The following is a 22,720-nucleotide window of genomic DNA, read 5'->3' as shown; positions in this document are numbered from 1 at the left end:
ACATCTTCCTTCCCCTGTCCTGACCATTTTCTACAGGGGGACAATCGAGAGCATCCTGTCATACAGCATCACAGTCTGGTTTGGAGGCATCACTGCTTCAGACAGGAAGGCGGTGCAGAGAGTGGTGAAAATGGCCAAAAAGATCATTGGCAGTTCCCTCCCTCCCATCCAAGACATAGCACAGAAGCGCTGCTTCACGACCTGTTTTCCTTGTTACCTTCTGGGAGGAGACTTCGTGGTATCCGAAGCAGAACATCCAGATTCAACCAGAGTTTCATTCCATACAGCATTAACCTTGCGAACTCTCAAGCTTTCTCCTTCCGTTATATATTCAAGATGGACAATATTTAATATTTATTTGCTACGTACAGTATATGTAGGGATGTGGGTCTATACATATGTTGTTCATAGTATGTTTAGGGGTGTGTCATGTATGTGTTTCATTTTGAGAGCGGGCAACTAAATTTCATTTTTGATGTGTGCCATTGTGCCCACAGTATAAAAAATGACAATGAAGGTTATCTTATCTTATCTTATTTATTCTTGGAACACTATCAATCAGGATAAATGTAAGTGGGGGATTATATATATGGGACTGTATGATTAGAAGCACTTTAATTTTGACTGCATTGAGATCCTTACTGATAGTAAAACAGTTCCTGTAAACATGAGGTCATAAAGATTTGTTGTCCCAAAATCTAAGGCACCACACTTTGTTTAATGTATATATTAATGCATCTGAAAGGAGATGTGATCACTGTATACCTTTTGCCCAGTACCATCTAGTTTCAGTTACTTATATTGTATACTGTTACTGCTGACAGTATATGTATGTGTGTGTATATATAGCAGCACATTTAAAGACACCTTTTATTTGAAACAGATTGAGAATTGGTTTATGACATGAAACAGTCTCTAAATTTGTACATCTTCTTTATAGACGAGCCTTACCTTTTACTTTCTTTTAGACAGGCTTTGCAGTGTCTGTCAGACCTTGAGACCTTTAAAAACTTTGTCACTGAAAAAAAGGAATATCTGAAATAGTTTCTTTTTAGCTGCATTTCATTTGTCCTTTCCTTTTACTCTGTTAGGAATCTTTCAGGAAGCATTTATAGTCAAAAGTAGTCATTGTCATATCAGTCTTCTAATTAACAGAGGAAACTCAGCTGGTGCTATGCAGGGGTCAAAACAATGCCCTGTTTTTCAGCTTTGTTTAAACCACCTGTTTCTATAGCTCAGTCTTTGGGAATATGTGAACATTAATTTCTGAATATAAATGGCAGTATAAACGGGTAACACCTAACAATGGGAGTGTTAATGAAACTGATTGGAAACATTAGCTGTGTTGCTTGATATCTCTGAATTTAAAAGAGGACCCACTGTATTGAATTGCAGGAATGTGAGAATTTTAAAGAAGTTGAGGAAATGATTNTATATATATATATATATATATATATATATATATATATATATATATATATATATATATATATATATATATATATATATATATATATATATATATATATATATATATATATATATATATATATAAATCTTACCAATTATATATATATAGTTCGCCGTTTAACACAATCATTCCCCAGCATCTAGTAGACAAACTGGGCCTGGGCCTTTTAGGCTTAAACACTCCTTTGAGCAACTGGATTCTTGATTTTCTTACCAACAGGCCCCAATATGTGCGAGTTGGAACAAATACCTCTAATACCATTTTCTTGAGCACAGGTTCTCCTCAGGGCTGTGTCTTAAGTCCGCTGCTGTTCACCCTGTTGACCCATGACTGTTGTGCTAGGTTTGTCACCAACCATATTGTGACATTTGCAGATGATACAACAGTAGTGGACCTTATTCAGGATGACAAGGTGGAAGCTTACCGCAAGGAGTTTGAAGGGTTGGTGAACTGGTGTAAGGAAAACAGCCTAGTTTTAAATACAGGAAAAACCAAAGAGATCATTGTTGATTTCAGAAAAGGCAAACACAGCCACACTTCTCTGTGCATAAATGACTCACCTTTGGAGATGGTTACCAGCATCAAATTCCTGGGTGTGCAGCTAACGAGTAGGCTGACTTGGTCGTTCAACAGTGAGAAACTGGTGAAGCGGGCACAGCAGCGCCTGCATTTTCTGTGCTGCATGAGAAAAGCACATCTTCCTTCCCCTATCCTGACCACTTTCTACAGGGGGACAATCGAGAGCATCCTGTCATACAGCATCACAGTCTGGTTTGGAGGCATCACTGCTTCAGACAGGAAGGCGGTGCAGAGAGTGGTGAAAATGGCCAAACAGATCATTGGCAGTTCCCTCCCTCCCATCCAAGACATAGCACAGAAGAGCTGCTTGAGCAGGGTCCGTAAGATTATCTGGGACACTACACATCCTCTTCACGACCTGTTTTCCTTGTTACCTTCTGGGAGGAGACTTCGTGGTATCCGAAGCAGAACATCCAGATTCAACCAGAGTTTCATTCCATACAGCATTAACCTTGCGAACTCTCAAGCTTTCTCCTTCCGTTATATATTCAAGATGGACAATATTTAATATTTATTTGCTACGTACAGTATATGTAGGGATGTGGGTCTATACATATGTTGTTCATAGTATGTTTAGGGGTGTGTCATGTATGTGTTTCATTTTGAGAGCGGGCAACTAAATTTCATTTTTTATGTGTGCCATTGTGCCCACAGTATAAAAAATGACAATGAAGGTTATCTTATCTTATTTATTCTTGGAACACTATCAATCAGGATAAATGTAAGTGGGGGATTATATATATGGGACTGTATGATTAGAAGCACTTTAATTTTGACTGCATTGAGATCCTTATTGATAGTAAAACAGTTCCTGTAAACATGAGGTCATAAAGATTTGTTGTCCCAAAATCTAAGGCACCACACTTTGTTTAATGTATATATTAATGCATCTGAAAGGAGATGTGATCACTGTATACCTTTTGCCCAGTACCATCTAGTTTCAGTTACCTATATTGTATACTGTTACTGCTGACAGTATATGTATGTGTGTGTATATATAGCAGCACATTTAAAGACACCTTTTATTTGAAACAGATTGAGAATTGGTTTATGACATGAAACAGTCTCTAAATTTGTACATCTTCTTTATAGACGAGCCTTACCTTTTACTTTCTTTTAGACAGGCTTTGCAGTGTCTGTCAGACCTTGAGACCTTTAAAAACTTTGTCACTGAAAAAAAGGAATATCTGAAATAGTTTCTTTTTAGCTGCATTTCATTTGTCCTTTCCTTTTACTCTGTTAGGAATCTTTCAGGAAGCATTTATAGTCAAAAGTAGTCATTGTCATATCGGCCTTCTAATTAACAGAGGAAACTCAGCTGGTGCTATGCAGGGGTCAAAACAATGCCCTGTTTTTCAGCTTTGTTTAAACCACCTGTTTCTACTCGAGTCAGAAACCCTTATACACTTGTAATTAAAGACTTATATTTACCGTCATATTTGCCCATTGTGGATTGTTACCCTCACAATTACTTTGACTAACCTTTGTAATCGACACAACGAACTATAGAGACTTAAATTTTCTCCTGGGTGACATAACTTAACGTCCTTACACTCTTAAAATTTCTTCAACTCCTTTACTAATCTTAAGTGCCTTTAGTAACAACTGGAATTAACTGCATGCAAATTCATGTATTACATCACTCCTTGCAACTGAGTAATCAAAGACAGGTAGAAAGTACTTATTTAAAGGATGCTGCTTGCACAGAGTAGTAGTGTTTAGAATATGAAACTAGCCTGTCTTTAAGAAGACATTTGTTGAATGGCTGGATTATGTTTTATCAACCTAGCCCTTTGGATATTTAGTTACTTACTAATCTAATATATTTTGGGAAGAAATGTATGGAAATGAATTAGGTAGTAAAACAATTACTTGGGTGTGGTGTTATAATATAAGGTATGGACAATACATCAGAAAGCTTGAGGAAAAGGTGACTTGCTTGGCAAGACAAAGACATTTGAATTTAATTTGAATTGGGTTTGTCTAGTTTACTGAAAAGAAGTACTAGGGGTGATATGATAGCAGTGTTCCAATATTTGAGGGGCTGTCATAAAGATGAGGGGGTCAACCTATTTTCTAAAGCACCAAAAAGCAAGAGAAGAAAAGATGGATGGAAACTAATCAAGGAGAGAAGCAACCGAGAACTAAGAAGAAATTTCCTAACAATGAGAACAATCAAGTGGAACGGCTTGCCTTCAGAAGTTGTGGGTGCTCCATCACTGGAGGTTTTTAAGAAGAGATGGGACAGGCTCTGGAATGGTATGGGTCTCTTGCTTGTCAGGAGGTTGGAGAAGAAGGCCTCCAAGGCCTCTTCTAACTTTGTTATTCTATTATATGGTACGTGATTTGAGAGGTTAGACCAAAATGGGTTTTTTTTTTCAAAAAAAGCACCACCTGTGATACCCTAAGAAAACCCAAGGATTGGAGAAATTGACTTAAGTATGTATATATGCCAATACTTGTGTGCTGAGCCACATTGCTGTGGCAGATTTCTAATCCTACTTTGGCCTCTATGAGATTTCCCAGTTTGTGTGTAATGCTAAACTATAATGAGTTGGCTTGTACCACTTGCTAAATCAAAAATAATTATTCATGTTATGGCTTAGCATTAAGTCTGAACATGGCCTAAGTTGCTAAACTTTTGATGTATTCATTTTCCCTGATTGAATACTTTTCACTCCTCTGCTCTGTGTGCATATGTTTCAGATTCTTAGAAATTTCTTGTTTGATATTTCGGATTAAAGTTTAGGAAAGTTTCCTTTGGTTATAGTAAGTACATCTTCACATTGATAGAAATCAATTTTCTCTTCACATGTGTTGAATAGAGTTCCCGTAACACTAGCAACAATCAATACGATGTTGGTTGAGGTGATGAGATTGAGCTTCAGCACCAATGAAGTCTCATATTAGATAAAGATGTTTTTAAACCATATTCTTAAATCTCAGAATTTGCTGTTTAGCATTTTTGAAGCCTTTTTTTTTTGAATGGCTGAATGGTTGAGATGCTGGGATAAGGCCAAGAAAATGTAGTTTTAAATCTATCCTTAACCATGGAAGTTCATTTTAATTATTTCAGCCATTCAAAAACTCTCATAGTAGTTATGTGGAAAAATTGATGGAAGGAGCTCTATGTATGCCTTATTAAGTTCCTAGAGAAAAAACAGAATGTCTCAAATTGCTCAAATGGGATTGAGACACAAACTTAGTGGAGTTTGTGTTAAACATGATTTCGAAAGCCTGTATTGAGTTTAACATCATTTTGGAAGCCTGTAATCTTGGACACAGATGCCATTTTTTATTTCTTAAATTTGGAACAGTATGTGTTCAAATGGGAAGCCTGGTTACTTCAAACTAATTTTAGTTAGGTGTGGTACAAATCTTTGCTGTTGTTACTCCTGCAAATAGATTCTGATCACAGCTGTTTCAGTAAAAAGAGGGAGAGAAAAAAAATGACTGTGACTCATTTGTGCTATATTTGCAGGGAATGAGGAAACTCAACCACACTGGCTAGGGAATGAAAAAAAAGTATTGCATATTTTCATTTCTATGTTTGAAATTTTGAATCTACATGTTTTTGAAGACACATAGAGTTATGCTCTGCTAGGGTAAAATATTGTTGGTAAGTTGGTGATTCAACCTAGCAATTGCCTGTACTTACCAGGCCAAAATCAGGCATCATAAATATAATTTTTGAAATTGTACTTATTGAATTTGATAATGGTTCATTTGTTCTCAAATTTGATGTAGATACAGCAGTGTGGTTTGTTCTCAGGTTCAGGATTTGATGTGATACATGAAGGCAGCTACACTGTTTTCCAATATAATGTTTCTCTTCTTCCCTTTTTAAATTTCATCAATAAACTTTATCTGGCAGAAGTGGACTCTCTTTAATGAAGACTTAGACATAAAAAGGTGTCGGTATTAAGACCCTCTGAATCCTTGATTAGTTGTCTTTTACTTAGTTGAACAAATGTGAAATTATTTCTAGGCTACATTGTGAAGTATTTCTGGATTTGCTTTTTAAATCAAATCTAATAGGAACAATTCCAGAAAAACCTATGTGTGTCAGCTTGTACTTCTCAAAGTCATCACCTCTCCCATTGACAGTTGACTAAAAGGCTTTAAGGTGGACACTGCAAGAGAAAAAGAACACAGAAACGAAAAGCTACCTTAACATATAATTATTACAACTGTATAAGGTACTTAATATATCTAAATATTTATATATCTCTTATGCATATGTGCCAGCAGTTGCCTTTCATGTTTGTGAATCATGCAAGGTCCTTAAAATACATCATAGGAGGGACAAAAGGAAGAGGAAGAGAGCTTTGCCCTCTGCAATGTGTTTGTGTATTTTTACCATGTGGATCTTGTTTTGCCAGCAGACACTATCATTAAAATGTGCATATTGGGACATTAATTTAGGAGGCTGCCTCTACCAAAGGAGATCAGTGGTTTATGTAGTTCAATATTGTTAACCCTCAACAGATGAACCTCAACAGAATTTCAGTCCTAACAGCATTGAAAGGTGAAACAAGATTGAGTCCTTCTACCTATATGGTATGCATTTACTTAACTTATGAGCAAGTATAAACACATGCTTTAATTTAATTTAAGACAATTTACAATGGGACAGTATTGAAATTTCAGTAGTGTATTAATGTGATATGAAGAAGGGAAATATGAAAAAAGACAAAAGAGAATGAGAGGCTGCATTCAGTGTCATCCAAAACATAGTTTTGAATAATTATTCTAGTAGAAAAGAATTACTTCCAAAATTGATTTCAAAAGCAAATAAACTTTTGGTCAAATTCTCGTGGATAGATTGAGGAGTTCTTGCATTTACTTTATTTATGAGGTGGCCAAGAAGTATTCATGTGAATTTTCAGTTTTCTTTCAGGCAGTAGTGGCCAAAATTGTCGAAACCTTTTGGGAAAAGTGTATTTTTGAGGTTTGATGGCTAATAACACCATGTGTTTTTTTGGAGTAGTACCATAAAATTATATATCAATGGAAAGATAATTTAATCAAGAATGTAATGCAACAAAGTTTGTTTAATTATCTGTACTGTATTCTATGAAACGTTATAGCCAAATAACCAGAAAAAGGAAGCACAACTTGCTTAGGTTGATATCAGGTAGCTTTCCTTCATCTGATTGTAGCCAGTGAGCATGAGTGTTTAAAGAGGCAATCAGGTGTCATCTTGTTTTAGCAATGAGCCAATCAGATCACAGTAGGATTCAATTATTGATGTCATGTATTGAAGCTGAGAGGAGGACATTTGTCAGTGTGTTGTGTGATTGCTATCAAGTCGGTTGGGGTTTTTTTGTGTTCTTTCATTTAGTGAGCTTGTAAAACATAATAAAATTAAAGTAATGGTGCAAAGAGTTGACTGGTTGCCCAGAAAGTGATGTAAAATAGTATTATTAAGTGAACAAGGCTACGGTTATAAAGAAACTAGAAGAAAAATTGGTGGAAACTTAACCAAAGGTGGCATTTCTACTGTACACTTTCCCCAAAAGGTTTCCACAATTTTGGCCACTACTGTATATCTGCCCTGGCCAGCAATATCTGTAACAAGATGACAGGAATGCATCATGACACAAAGGATGTAACTTAGTTTTTGAATCATGGACTAACAAGAAGATAATGTCTCATTGGTGTCATGACATCGTAATACCCATGTGATGATTCCTCCTTCCCCTGTAAATGCCTATATTTCTGGGCTTCAAAAGTTAGACTTTGTGAAACCACTCTTCCCATTGAACTTTTTCAGGTCTGGAAATGTGGGCCATTGGAAGGAGGGCTTCAGAGTATAGGAAGATGCATAGCAGAAAACACCAGTGACTCTCTATGGCTGTCAGCTAAAGAATAAGCTCAAACAAGAGATATTCAAAACAGAAAAAGGTTGAAAGATAGAGGATATTTCTCAAAGGTAAAAAAATGAGAAATTCAAGGCAGATTATTGCACCCCCATGCGTTGACTTGGCAAATATTAGGACTAGCATTAATGAAGATTTTTTTATCCTCCCACCAACTCTGTGATTTTACACTACTTGGTATTTTTCTGAAAACATTTTACTCAATGAATGTTAATGCATAATTCCAGACTTAAGAACCCGTTTTTAGCTTGTCAGATCTGCTATTCATTCATCACAGAGTATCTTAAAACTTCATAGAAATGTGGCCACTTTATTACAGACTGCTGACAATTTGGACTCATTACTAATAGGAAGCATACTTTCATAGGTTGTAATGCTAAAGATATTTATTAAAATAGAAAGCCTTTAGTACTACATTAGGATGTGGGATCCACACCTTTTTTTTAACTAACTGGAGGATAAAGCCAATTGCTGTTGGATTTATTTCCTACTTTTAATTCACTCAAGCTTGTGTACGAGTCATATTTTGAGTTTGGACTCAACACAATTTTCTAGTTAAGTTTTGCTGCTCCAAATAGGAGCAGCTGAATAAGTAAGACAGGAATTTCTTTTCTTTTCTGGCTTAGCATATTGTTCTGGGAAGCAGGAATATGTATGCATGTAAGGCCACTTCAAGATGCTGTTGTATATAACTCTGTAAACCCTTTAAAATGTGTGGTATCTGGTGCACTTATTCAACATGGCATTTGAACAATATATGTGTCTGTTTAGATTTGTTTTCTCTGAATTTTGAATTACTGATTTTAAAAAAAAACTGTAAAATGCTAAGTGTGGTATTGCTGGAAGTACTGTTTATATTGATTCATTTATTAAGCAGATTTGCCACCCACTAATAACAAAATTAAACAACCAAGGTAAAAGGCCAATTACATTAAAATTAAACAATTCCGGCTCTGAAGCATCAGTTCCCAATAGAATTCATACTGTATAATTCAAACTGAACCATGAAGCCCTGGTATCATTCAAATGAGAATAATAACAACAATACATTAAAATTCAAATAAAACAATGGAAACAATTACTCACTGAATGCCCATTTGAAAGGCTGCATCTTTAACCTAGAAGATGATGATGAAGTTGGGGTTAGTGTTGTGATTGGATTGTAGTAACTGAGCTCATCTGATTTCTTAGATCTTTCCTTGATCTGGCACTTTCCTGATAGGAATTGGTACAGGTAGTCCTTGACTTACAGCCATTTATTTAGTGACCGCTTGAAATTATAACAGTACCGACAAAAGTAAATTATGACCATTTTTCACACCTGCAACCATTGCAGCCTCTTCATGGTCACGAGATCAAAATTCAGGCACCTGGCAACTGGCATGTTTTTGTGATGGTTGCAGTGTCCCAGGGTCATGTGATCACCTTTTGTGACCTTCTGACAAGCAAAGTTAATGGGAAAGCCAGATTTACTTAATAACCATGTTACTAACTTCACAGCTACCGTGATTCACTTAACAACTATGGCAAGAAAGGTCTGAAAATGGGGCAAAACTCTTAACAACTGTCTTCCTTAGCAACTGAAATTTTGGGCTCAGTTGTGATAAATTGAGGACTACCTGTATTTTACTAGCCCCCGTTAGCTGTAGCCAGTGGTTCTTGAGAGTTGAAATTGAATGTGTCTAGAAACAACCCAATTGATCTGTTTGACAAAGAACGTCCCTCTGTACTGGACTGGATTCCTGAGATTTAAATCTGAAACTTGAATTTCCCTTTCAGATTGGACCATAAACTTTCTTCCCTATATTTAATAAATAATTTTCCTTAAGCCCCTAGAAGCCAAGAAGGCCTTCCACTCTCCGCACTATACATATGATATTTAGATTAATTTCAAATATTGAACAAAATGCCTGCAGCATCTGGAGCTACTATTGTGTTTGTCCTGAATTTTGTACTACTGTGTCTTGTTAGTTGCAAAGAACCCTAATGTTAAAGCAAGTGTGTTTTCATTAAAATGCAAAAACAAAACTCTCACCCCACCCCCTACATCAAATCCTGATCAGGGATGTTAGTCAGATGTTTTTATTGACTTGATGGTAATAATTTTCAAAGTGAAAGAGCATGTTCCAAGCCTACTGATTTTTCCATGATGGAAAATTATATTAGACTTCACAGAAGTTTTAAATCTGGACTGATTTCTTTTGAAATCCTTTGATGCCCTAGAGGACTATAAATTTCATCATCCCTTAATCATTTTGGCCTGTCCTAAATGGCTGAGGATAGAGAAAGTCTCCAAAATGAGTATGTAAAGCAACTTTCAGATGTGTGCATAATGTTAGCTAGGTGCAAGATAGGCACACATAATTGTTTTCTTTCTGTCCCCCCCCCCCCCGAAATAATTACCCTAAAAATCAAATGGAAAATATAAGACATGAACATCTGGCTCACTAACTGCACATGTAAAAAGTGGCCACAGGTTGAGAGAAAACCATGCCAAGACTGCAAACAAAACATCACAAGCATAATTTCAAAATCACATGAAGTGGTAATAACATTGATAATGAAGCCATCTTCCTAAGGACTGTAGCAGATTTAGTTTTGCTGGATATGTTTAAGACTTGGCTGCCATTTATCAAAAAAAGCTTCAGTAAGTATTTCTCTACTGAACAGGATATTGATCTCAGTAGTTTAATGATCACTTACAATTTCATGATTCTGTGTTTCCGCTAAACCAGGGAAATAATGGCAGAAAAATAATTCATACTTAGTGCACTGAATCTACATTTTCGCATGCATGCATTTAAGAACCTGCATCATAGGTTCTGGAGTTTAACCTTGACAGCTTTGAGTTATATATTGAGACTTCTTGGGAAGCCACCATATTCTGTATTTGTCAGGCTGAGGAGGCTAGGATTGTTTAATATTTGCTCACACAAGACCTACTATGAACCTGGTTTAGTTGCAAAGTAGATTTGTGAAGGTCAAGCAGGATGTAAAGAAGATCCGCTTACTTGTAACACTCCTTAAGTTATTAAAAGACTGTTCAAAGGAAGACCTAGTATAGAAGCACAATTGCGCACTTTCGTTACTACAGGAAGTTAGGCTTGCTGATTCATTGCAAAAAATAAAAAAAATTAAAGAACAATCAGTAGATCCATATTTTGTTCTCTCTGAGACAAGAATAGGGCATGTAACATCCTGTCCTACTAAAGATCAGATAATTATTTTTTTTTTCATGAAATCAGATCTTAGTCCTGAGATGGATGCATTGTTTGAATCCTATTGTGTATTCAGTTCCACATAGAGAAAGCAGATCATAATTGGTAGACAACAATAGCTGATAATATAATGGGAGAGGGGGAAAAAAATTCTCCCACCCAAAATGCTGCTGATTTTGATGTGGATTGATGGCACTTCTAAATTTTGTCCTGTTTTTAAAGTGCTTGAGCACATGGAAGTCATTGAGTTTAGTGGTAACTTTTTTTAATTTTTATTTATTTATAAACAAAATACATTACTTTTTCTTGTTATTCTTTTTGTTTTGTTGTTCTCTATCTCTCTCCTTCCAAAGTATAAGGAAAAATAACTTAACCAAAACACATGTTTAGCATCTGTTTATGTTTTTGTTTCATAGAATGCCAGCTTATTCTGGTCTTTATAACTTCAGTGGTATGGATGTTGATGTTTGTAGGAAGTCAAAATCATGTGACAGGAATGTCCTATTTATTATTCTAGAATTGATAAATAAACTGTAAGGATTACATTTTTGAGAAAGTAAAGGATAATGCATGTGTTTTTCAATCTCATAGTTTATTTACTCTATCAGACTGTACATTCCTTGAAATACTCAGTGTCTGCCATATTGAGATTAATATTTTATTAATATTTTAATAATGAGACCACAGATTATTTATTCATCAGATTTCTAGGCTGCCTGACTCTGGCTGGTTTTAGAATTAAAAAGTTAAAAGACAAAAGCATACAAAAAAGGTAGGCAAGGTCAAGTAATAGGGTATGTAGGGATTCTAGGAATATTCATAATTATTTTAAGGTAGAATAACAGAATCTTGAAAGATTATCAGAGTTTATTTCTACCCCATTTTATACCATACAAAATCAAGGCAGGTTTTTTGGAGTTTCTTATCTTTCCTCTTTCTCAGGGCAAAACTGTATTTTCTAAAAGTCTTCCTGTAACAATTTATATAAAAAAATGAAATGAATAAAAAAATTGGGGAAAAATTAAAATGAAAAACTGGTTGGGTGATTCTGGACCAAGGCACTCTCAAGCCCAACTCACTTCACAGAGTTGTTATGGGGAAAATAATGTGGACCACTAAAAGCAGAGGAATTCTCTTATCATCATGTGTGGGCTGTTACACATGGTTGTTTGAGATTACACTTCATACACTCACTATAGAAGGGAAGCACTAATACAGTAATGGAAACCACACATAACATTTACTCTTTGGCCACCTACTTCTCTTCAAAATCTCAGTCTCCAGTACAGAATAATCTCCAATTCAGCAACATTTGCATAACAATACTAAAGGTTATAGAAATGTTGCATCTGGTACATGGGAGAAAACTTCATTTTCCTTCTTTGTTAAAATAAAAATTGAGATTTCTCCAAAAGCTGAATTTAATGCCCAATGAAACAATCTGCTGTTTTTCTGTTTTGTCAGAAATATAATTGATAAGCATACTGACACTCAGTGAGAATCCTAGTTGTAAGTTAATTTATCTTTACTTCCAAAAATGAAGTTTTTACAATTCTGGTCTAACAAGTAAGGACTGGCACTCAGTTCATCTGACAGATGTTGAACAAGATTACAATGATTGAAGTCAGTTTTTTCTTCTTTGCAGCGTCTAAACTTTAAATGTTTTTATAAGTAATGTGGCTTGTTGTGTTTTAGCTTATACTAGTCTCAAGCGGTTATACAATACATAGTTTTGCAACCTGAAAAATTATAGGTATTAGATTAGAAATGAGGCTCTTAATGCAGTCATTGAGAACTGCCACAAAGGGATTTTATCACATCTCAGACTGAAAGAAAGATAACTTCCCCTCTCCCATGTTTGTTGTCTGTCTTTTTTATTTTTAATCGGCATTCCACTTTCAGTTTATCAGCAGATGGCAAGAAATATTTCAACGGAACCCATCTGTCTATCTTTTTCACAAAGTCTACAAACTGAAAATTAGCTTGCTTGGTGAGGTTGTGAGGGAAAATAAGGATAAACTCTAGTAGACAATAATGTCCATTCAAAATTTTTAAAGTAATAAATATGTTTTTTTTAACTCCATGTGGCCCGTTCTGTCTTCAAGTATGAAGCATTAGATGCTCTCAAGCATGTGAAAATATGTGGGGCTTTGGAATATGACTCCAGCACACAAAGAATGAGCATTTGTATCACAGTATCTGTAATGAAGCGGTGTGTATGGTTACAACATATTTACACCACCATTCTGATTTATTTATTGCTGTAGCCCTTAGATTGCTAAACCATGGTTTATTGAATGACCCACAGTTAATTGGTTAATGCTGTCTGTTAAAGTATAAACCATGGTTGCAATCCATAGAGACACTTCACAGAAGACATTAAATCAAAAGCAAACAAATTATGTTACGTGTTTGGCCAGGTGATATATGATTTCAGCTATGAATGTTAAACTGAAGAACACTTATTAAAAATTAAACAAGACTGTTTAATTTTGCAAGATGTCCTTGCAAGATTCACTATCATTGTAATCATTGTTATGATTAGGATTGTTCAACTTTACAGTTTTATACAGGTTCCAGCTTTATGAATGAGTAAGTTTTAAAGTAGGCAAATTAATCTATATACCAGTCTGCACCTTTATTACCACCAATTTCTAGCTAATAATTATTGTCTAGTGTGCTCATGTTTCAGAAGAATTTAGAACCTAGAAATGCCCTCGAATTACAAATCTGCATTATTTTATTCAGAAAAAATGAGACCCTTTATTTACAGGTGGCTTCTTAGTTAAAAAAAACCTCCACTAACATGCAATGAGAATAGGATAAAAATTAGGTCACTCTCGTTAACTATTAATGACTAGAAAAAGTCAATAATATATATATATATCTTTAAAAATAGCTAAACACATATGTTTGAGACCTGGCATATCATCATGTTGAGAAAGTTATTTCAAAAGGTAGGTGCTACCTGAAGAAAAAATTAATTTTCATATTGATGCTAATTGATCTGCAGACCACACAGTTCAGCGAGGATTCCCACAGGTTTTAACAGTTTAGGAGATTGATGAACTTGAATATTAAAAAATGACTTTTTAAAAATGGGAAAAGTGATAATATCCATACTAAAATCATTAGCAGACATAATTTAAGCTTTTTGGCAATTATATTACTTTTTGGACAAATTCTGAATAGGGACACTATTTTGAGATAGTTTTGCATTCTATTCTCCCTAAAGCTGGTTTGAGGAGAGTCCACTCAAATTTTTTCAAGGGTTTTCTCTTTTTTTACGTTTTGTGACATTTATAGGAAACCACAGAGACAGTTTGCCTAGAGAGTTGGAAAAGATTATCACCCATATGTCAGTTCTCCTTCCTTCTCCAATCACATCTTTACTATATGTTTTTGTTTCTGACTTATTAAAAAATATAATTTGTTAATTTATGAGGTCTATGGAAGCCAAAGTTTTGAGGGGCCACATACAGCCTTGGAATAAGAGGTTAGGTATTAGGTAAATTATGTCCTTATAATTCCAAGGGAATTTGAGTGTCGGTCACATTGTCATTTTTGGTCTAATAAACCAGCTTGCATCTATTATTGAAACCAACAAATTCTTGTCATTTTATATGCATATCCTAAATATCTTTGTGGTAGAGTGATATATGGAAACAGCTGCTGAAGGTAACTGAAAAAAAATCACTTTCTCAAACATCTGAGAGAATTAGCTAAGTTGTACAAAACTTTGCTTTATTGTTTGGGAGGCAATTGTAACAAGTGCTAGATTTATTTTATGAGTCCTAGGAAGTACTTTAACGACTTTCATGTTTCTTTTTTATGTCCTTTGATTTTCATACCCTGAATTTGGCAATTACGTATTAAGTCTTTTATATAAACTAGTAGCAAAAATTTGAGGTGAAGTTTCTAAATTTAAAGTTTTCTCTTCACTGGTTGATCAGATCCAGGCTTTTGGTCCACTGTGGCATATTATATCAATAAGCTAAGAACTAAAAACATATTTGTCTACAACTAAAATTAAATGAAACTGACTTCTGAATATATATGGATAGGGTTACATTGTAAACTGATGACTAGATGTTCTACCCTAGTTATCATGAAAATTAGAGTCCTTAATGCTTTTAATTACTTGTTTATCATTACAAAGTGCATACTTAAATTATTAGCATTTTTGTACTTTGGAATTTTTTAATGAAAAAATGGATTTGAATAATAGCTGGCTGGGGAATTCTGGGAGGTGAAGCCAACCCATCTTAAAGATGACAAGGTTGAGAAACAATGACTTAGATTATAATTATCCCCTTTCCTCCTTTCTTGGATTATATCCAAAATATTTCAGAGCCAATTTTTGATTTATCTTTTCTAGAAATCTGATTTTTCCTTCTGTTGTAAATATAAAGGTACAAAGTGGTATGGGTACACTATCTGAATTCCTCAAGACCTCACAACCGAGAATATTTGATCAGGCAAAACTGTGAAGATAATTCTGAAGTGAGGGGAACAGATTGAGATAATAAATGTGGACCCACACAGAGATAGACATAACATTAAATTGTTTTTAAAATGTTATTTGTTTTATTCATTTGCATTAAAATTCAATGTGTACTTTAAAAACCCCCAGAAAGCTAAAGGTGATAGCTTGTCTAATATTTCTAATTAAATTCTAATGTAGAATGGAAACTTAAAAAAAATCCTGCTTTATTCCTCCAAAAGAAAAAAAATGTAGAACAACTTATAAAATATTAGAAACATATATAATAACCAGCTCAATGAAAAAAAATATTACATTTGCAGATCGGCATGTAGGATTTTGGACACAGTATTAGCATGGTGGTTGAAAACTATGTTCATTATACTCAACGTTTAAATCCTGAATAGTAGAAATAAACTGTTATAATTCATACAAACTGTACCTACAAACACTGTCTTTCTGATCTAATGAACCTGTAACCGCTTTTCCATAAATTCCATCAAATTTAGTGAAAACCACTGCTAAATATTTATTTATCTTGCTTATTTAAAACATTTTTTTTTTATCATTCATGCTAATTTTCACAGAATTCCTGGAATGGCTTAATCCACACAACCCTTTTTTAAATTGTTTTGTTTTCTGCCTTTTTTCAGGACCTCTGATTGAAAAAGCAGTTGTTTACAGTTGAGCAATTGAAAAACAAAGGATAAAAATATTAATTTTCCAGTTTTAATAGTTATGTTCATCTGAATTATTGTCAGAAATATGTAATATAAATGTCATTTCCTTTCTCTCACTTGTGTTTTAAATCATATTTGTATTCTGCCCTTGAGTTTGGCTTGGTGTGACATGAAAATACCTCTGTTGTAATTTGCAAACCATGTATTTTTTTAGGATAGATTTGCTCATCACACTAACCCAAAACCAACTTTTCTTATTTTTTCTTGCATGTATAAGAAAATGAGATGTGCTTAAAATTAATAATCACCTCTTTTCTATAAGAATTTATTTTTAAAAAAACTTTGGATTTCATTTTTTGTGTGGGTTTAAAGAAATCTGTTACAGAAATCTTTTGTTAAATTACTTCTCACACAACTGGGAATATTTATGAAGAGACTCTTAATAAGCATCAGATATTAATATCTAAGGCAACAAAGGGAGCATCTGGAGTCAACATAAAGCACAATACTGTATACAAGTATTTCAAAAAGCCTTTGGGAGCCACTCGTGTATAGCAGATATCTTCCCTGAGATTTATTTAATATACTGTTTGCAGTAATAAACATGCTGCTGTTGACTTCACCAACTTGCAGTATAAGATGAATTCAGATGTAAATTTAAAAGAAGACCCCTATTTCAATGACCTGCCCATAAGAACTATTATTATGTGTTGCATGAATTTCACATACATGCTATGCTGAGATGAACAATCAATTAGTAGGCTTATGTTAATTGGTGTCATATAAATGTTGGGTGCAGATATCATTCAAAGAAGAATGAAGAACTTCAAAAAGACCTCAGCAATTACATGAATATATTGCCATTAATACATCTTTTAGGTTGTATTCTAATCCATGCTCAAGAACATTTTTAATTGTCATGCAGATTTTTGTTCCACTTCTTTCTGTAATTTAGTTTGGTGAAAGTAGATTTGCTTTCCAAATTGCTTTTAAAGGAAAGAATTTCAATAAAATTCTAATGATTATTGAGTTCTAACTAACATGACCAGGATTTTTGTAAATATATTTCACTCTACAGTGATTTCTGCAGTCTTCTTGGCTTCCTCATCATAAGGGGAAACTTTTCCTCCAGGCCTTTTGAGCCTGGGAAATATGAGGAATCAAATTGGAGAAGCTTCAAAGTAGAACTTTAGCATCAGCACCCTTCACCATCTCAAGCAATAAAATTGGTTCAGAAACACCATCAAGAAATTTGAAAGCAACCTGTGATTGAGGTAGAACACAGAAGCAGATTATAACATATGAACTGATTCGGCCAAGGATTGTCTGATATTCATTCTTCCCCACACTTAAGACTTAAAAACAGATCAAATGTCTTGTTAAGCTGAATCATTTATATCATTTGTGGGATGCCATCATTACACAAAGAATGTTTCTTCCTTAGTTGATATAACCGAGCATTGATCTGGCTCACAGTTTATTCTGGATAGTTAGGATTATATATGGTGGATTTTTAATGTTGTAAACTACTTTGAGTCACCTTATGTGAGTTGAGCTGCCATATAATTTGTTTCAACAAATAAAGTGTAGATCTCTTAGGTTAGCCAAGATTTATTCATGAAATTTAAGCTAGATTGTAACAGTCTGTATCTGAAAGCAGTGATCAGTATCCTAAAATCAGGAAGCCTCTTTTCATTAAACAATAATAATAATAACAAGAAAACAAGCTTAGTGCACCAAGGACTCCACATTAAACATTAGCTATTCAGAAACATAGGAAGATCAGAAGTTACTAGTTGGACCTTGACTAGATCCATCAATTATAATGAGCTAGCAATTGGGATTTTTAAACTATGGTTTATAGTGTAATAATATCAGCAAGTCCATAAATTCTATGATATAAAATGATAGGTGTGTGATGATGTCATATAAATCAGGGGTCCCCAACCCCCAGTCCATGGACCAGTATTGGGCCGTGACATGCCAGCAACCGGTCCGCACAACCTAGCAAAGCCCCATCTATGGGATGCTGGCAGCACACAGTTTTTTTTCTGGATCAGTCCTGTTATCTCTATCTTTGTTACACCACTTAAAGATTAATAATATTTCTTGTTCTTGCCATGGAACTTGAGACTGCTGTTTCCTCTTCAGTTTGTTTTCACTTTGCTCCTATAAAGAACAGTGTTTGCAGGAATTGGGAAATCACTGGGGTGAAATTCTTGTGCCCCCATAGGGTGGGGTGAGAATGGGATTAAGAGGATAAAGAAAGTTGAGCAACTGTATCTATTAAACATATATGGAATGCCTTTATCATAAATAACCCTTTGTTTTTAACAAATAATGAGAACATGAATGTTCCAAATTTAACACCTACATTATGCTCCAAGCTGACACCCATAAATATAATTTAAAAGTATAATGCCATTTAACTATAGAAAGATTATTCACAGTTGTATCCTCATCCCCCTTTTCCCCAGTGCCAACCTTCAACACTCAAAAGGGATCAGCTTATCTTAGAGATGTTATGGTAAATGTGGGGCCCTGCCTGTCAGATACACCCAACTTTTGCAATAAGAATGCTATGGATTTCTTAGAGCAGTATATTTTCTATACATATACCAAGAAGAAATGATCTTTTGGGATAGACTAGGTATAAAATGTCTATTTAGTCAGAGTATCTGTCTTGAGGCATAATTTTGATGTTAAAACTACTGAATTTAGTTGGATGGCATTTTCCCCATGAAACAGATGAGGGCACAGATTCCTCTAAGCTTCTGGAAACCTTGATTTCATAATGATATCAGCAGTTATATAACTTTGGGTTACCTGAAGTAGTTTCATTGATTTTGTTGACATTTGGTCAACAAACGTCAACAATTTGAAGTCAAGTTGATCCCAGAAGAGGAACTCATGCTTTGCCATATGGGAACTATTGTATCGGAGCTGATAACCTTTATCTTTTCCGTCATGTCTTTTTACAAAATCACTGGGAGATCTCATCTAAACATTTGAGATGAAGTGCAATTCCATATCGTCCACTACCAAGAAAGACAATGGACTTATGTTCAAGATGTTTTAAATCAATGTTTGCTTTAACAAAAACAGACACAGTGGTTCAGTTCAAAATAGAAACATTGATAAGAAATAGTTAATCTCAGCTGTGTTTTTTCAGTGTTCCTTGAGTTATGTTTTATTTTTAAATTTGATCCTTATTTGGACACAGTTACATTGTTCCCAAAGGAACAAATGCTTTAAGGGCGTTTCTGGGCTGGTCAGTAGCAACTCAGGTGATTCATCTGACAAGAAAATAAAAGTTATCAATTAATGTTGGCCCACTAATTGCACTTTCTTCAAAGAGTCACCTACATACCTTTTGATAATCTCTAAGTGGGCTATGGCAACATAGTTTTGAAGACCTCAACCAGGAACACATTTGACTTTTACTAAGAATTCTGAATTGGCTTACTTTTTTCCTTTCCCTATTCCACTCCCAAAGTAGGAAGTGGTTCATTTACCTTTAAAACTACATATAGTCTTGACCTAACCTTTCATCATGAATGCAGAAAGTTTGGCTTAGGGCTTTCTTAAGGCCTGCCAACATCTCCTTTTTGTCTCCCAAACCTTCCCAGAATGGGTGGAGCTCAAAAATCTAAGTTTCTATTCATTTGGGGGGGAAAGTTTTAGGTGGGTGTGTTAAGCTTTGCTAATGATTAAGGCTCCCACTCATCTCTTAACACTTTTGAAATTTTCTACCAAAATGGTTTTGGATACACCCTCTTTTGGAACTTGGTCTTTGCTGTGCCATAGAAAGCCTAGGGCACTCAAGTTGATTGAAGTTGTTCATTCCTGCCTTAAAATATAGTTCCTATTGTACAAGCCCATCCTCACTATCATCATCCTATTCATGCTCTATAATCTTCTGAAAGAGCTATGAACTTTATTTTGTTAATTTTTGAAGTTCTTCATCAGATACACCTACCAGGTCAGCTAGATACAATTCACTTGTAGCTACCCAGTTTGTATTTTATAAGAACGATATTTTAGGTATATGGAATGTTATAACCTCTTTCTGAGACATCCAGCCATTATTTATTGAAACTGAATATTATCTACAACCATAGAGAATGCTCATGAGCATTGCAGTGTACTCTAAGGCCTCTGTGGAATTATCTTTGTTACAAAATTAGAACATTTTGAAGCAAGAGTTCAAATTACTACTGTAAAATATCCATTGTTATATGTACAGGTAATTCTCACTTAGTGACCACGACTAGGACCAGTAACTCCATCACTCAATGACATGGTCACTAAGTGAAATTCTGTGCACCGCAAGAGACTTATGATGTCACTTCCCATCTGTCATCAAGCAAGTGTCATGGGTTGTTAAAATTTTGTGAGTTTTTAGTGCCAGCTTCTCCATTGACTGCTTATCAGAAGATAGTTGGGAAGGGTGCAAATGGTAATAACATGATTGTGGGACTCTGTGAGAGTCAAAAAGGTGAGGACTAGTTGTAAAGTTACTTTTTCAGTGCTGTCATAACTATAGTGGTCGCTAAACAGAGTCATTGTTAAGCAAGATCTACTTGTATTTATTTTGGGTAGCAAAATGAGTGTTTGAGATGAAGGTTCTTTAGGGAAATCTTTGCAAAAATAAGCAGGATTTTTTTGATGTGATAATACATCATGGCACATGTAATATTGATATGACAATCAATCTGGTGTGGGTTCTATTTACAGTACTATTCTTTCTACCCTCCTAATCCTGTTCAGCAATTCTCAATGCATTGAACCCATGAACTGAACAGAGAGGGGCAAACATGCAGAATACTTGGGTCATATTGTGATTCTGCTACTTTTCAATTTCAGTAATACACTTTAGATGGAATTGCTTATTCTTTTCTTCTGCAGCTTATTCTATTGTGGTGCAACAACAGAAAGCCTAAACACTCTTAAAATTTCTGAATTGTTCTCACATTTCTGTAGCTGTAGCCAAATAGAAATGTGGACGCTAAGGACTGCAAAATATGATGTTATAGTAAAGTTAAAATCCTGGAGATTCCAGTAATCCCCCAGATTTTCATATTGTATGTATACTTACTGTATACTATATACAATGCAAAAGTACCTCTTACTCTGCCTGTAACTGATCTCAAAAAGCTAAGGAAGATTGAACCTAATTTCATTTGTGGATAGAAGACAACTAGGAACACATGGGTTTATAAACTATGCTGGGAAGTCAGGAAAAGGGTCTAGAACAGGGGTCCCCAACCCCTGGTCCATGGACTGGTACCGGTCCATGGCATGCCAGCAACAGAACCGCACAAACAAGCAAAGCCCCAGCCACGGGATGCAGGCAGCACACAAAACCATGCCCCCTCCGGTCCGTGAAAAAACCTCTCTCCATGTAACCGGTCCCTGGTGCCCCAAAAGTTGGGGACCTCTGGTCTAGAAAAAGGATTGGCAAATCACTTTTACATTGTGGTCAAGGAAGATTCATGAAGGATTTCCATGAAACCATCAAGACTCAGGTTCAATTCAAAGAAGACCTCTTTATCCTTTTCTTATCATAGTCTTTATATATGAATCTTTTGCATATATGTCCAGACTTATCACTTTCTTCTAATAGTGTTGTGCTATCTTCAAAATTACATGGTACAGTTTACTGTTGCAGTTTTATTTTCTGACTGCTGTATTCACTAAACCTGATGAGAATATTTCCCTTCTGAGCAAAGGAAAACTTGCTACATCTTCTTCACTAATGAGCAAATATCACTTGTAATCTGTGTTTCCTTCAAGACAAGTATAAACTTATCTTTATGTAGGAGTAATATATGATGTCGCTAGAGAAATGTAACTTCATAAGCCTAGACCCAGGATAGTGTCAAGATCGATCACAGCTAATCTGGTGAAAAATGAACTTCTTGTAAAAGGAGGTTTACCAAGCACACAAAACAATTCTGAATGATATTGCTTAACATGCAAGTGCTTTTCTCTCACCCAAGTAAAGGAAGAGTTGGATGTTTTAATAGAATTAGATGCTTTAATAGATTTCCTGTCTTTGCCATTCACATCTTAATCTGAGAACAAAGTTGCAGGTCCCACACCCCAGGAAATGGTGTGTTGTAACCTCAAGGTTGTGTTAGAACCATCCAATTAGACACACCTAAATCCTTGATTGGGGTTATAAACCCAGCAATTTGATAGTGGCCACAAAAGTAGTTTCACTGTGTAAGAAGAACAACAAAAGGCACAAGAGCTTTTGAAGGGCTCAAGATGTTTGGTGGATGGGGACGCTTAGTTAAGACCATCTCTTTCTGCAGGCAGCAATGTGCAGTTGGTTGTGTTAAGGAACAGGACTGACACATCCCCCTTTCCCCATTTCCCTTCCACACAAACCCACCGGTTTA

Source organism: Protobothrops mucrosquamatus, unplaced genomic scaffold (genome assembly GCF_001527695.2).
Source record: "Protobothrops mucrosquamatus isolate PMUCROS unplaced genomic scaffold, P.Mucros_1.0 scaffold501, whole genome shotgun sequence".
NCBI lineage: Eukaryota > Metazoa > Chordata > Lepidosauria > Squamata > Viperidae > Protobothrops > Protobothrops mucrosquamatus.
Note: the sequence above shows the minus strand (reverse complement) of the source record.